Below are 1613 nucleotides of genomic sequence, written 5' to 3'. Positions count from 1 at the left end.
TGCAGCCTTCGCACCATCGTACATACTCTTCACAGCATTCAACAACTTCCCATCTACTCCATATATTCTTAACACTTTCCACAATCCTTGTCTATCCACCCTGTCATATGCTTTCTCCAAATCCATGAAAGCCACATACAACTTCTTTCCCTTCTCTAGAAACTTTTCCACTAAGGATCTAAGAATGAATATCTGATCTACACAACCTCTTCCCTTCCTAAAGCCTCCCTGTTCTTCTCCAACTAATTTCTCTGTTCTTTCTCTAACTCTGTCTATAAGTATCCTACCATACACTTTTCCTAGTGTTGTCTATTATTCATAAAAACACTCACAGTTTACATTTCTGTTACTATATAACACTTATGTATAACTACAGTCTTTATCCATAAGTTTCCTTCAGTAATAGTAGTTTATTGTCACTGTAGGGATTCAATTTCTTTCAGTAAAATACGTACCATTCACTTTCTCATCCTGTATACTAGCATTGAGAGTGAATGTCACTTTCACCATCACTCTCATAACTCATAGTATTCGTACATGCTAGAGTGAAACTTTCACTTTCATTACTCCTAGGGTATGTACTCGTATTCTTATAATACTACTCATTTACATTTCTATTTACGTTCTCTATTTTATTTTCATTATTTACATTTCTACTTTATTTACACTGTGTTATGCACTGTCACTTGAAGTAACTTATAAAACTATTTTCCACTGTTCACGTATATTTACATTCATTACTTTCACTTGCTGTTTACACATTATTTACAATTCCACTTGCACTGTTTTACTCAACAGAAAGATCGTAGTCACTCTTTTATCAATTGTCAGCCCTTTACCTCTTTCCACACGAGGTTTAGTAGGGGGTAAAGGTCACAGGGCCCTTTGCATGGGGGTGCAAAGGTACCTTCACCTTGGAAGATGACAGTGAACTGATAGGGGTGGGCCGGGGTGGCCTACCTAGGGAAATGCATTACTGCCAATGTCAGCCTCTTGACAGATGCTAATATATAGCAGTGAAATGATTGGCAGGAAATCTAGACAATACATTATAAATTAGGTAGTTCCAGGTGAATGTAAATATCACTTAGGCTTCTCCCTTCCCTCCTTATATGTATATTTATTACGAAAATAGATTATATGGCATATTTCAAGGGGAAATAAACAGCAAAAATTAGCGAACAAGTGCACGTGAGGTGTTGTCAGGTGATAATTAGCCAATTCCAGGTGTATGGCACTATCACTTATCTTATTTCTTTTTTGTATATATTATTTGGTATAAGAATAGGGCATAGGGCGTCTTTGAGTGGATGAAATCAGTGGAAAATTCCAGGGAAGATTTACTTAGCACAGAATACAGTGTGGTGGCCTGCAATAATTAGGTAGTTCCAGGTGAATATAAATATCACTTTGGCTTCTCCCTTCCTTTCTTATATATATTTTTATTACAAAAATAGATTATACAGCACATTTCAAGGGGAAATAAACAGCGAAAATTAGCGAACGAGTGCATGTGAGGTGTTGTCAGTTGATAATTAGCCAATTCTAGGTGTATGGCACTCTCACTTACCTTATTTCTTTCTTGTATATATTATTTGGTATAAGAATATGGA

Source organism: Coenobita brevimanus, chromosome 5, assembly GCF_032717465.1.
Source record: "Coenobita brevimanus isolate Jiangsu-jjx chromosome 5, ASM3271746v2, whole genome shotgun sequence".
Lineage (NCBI taxonomy): Eukaryota > Metazoa > Arthropoda > Malacostraca > Decapoda > Coenobitidae > Coenobita > Coenobita brevimanus.
The sequence above is the reverse complement of the archived record's forward strand: the minus strand, read 5'-3'. Positions refer to the sequence as shown.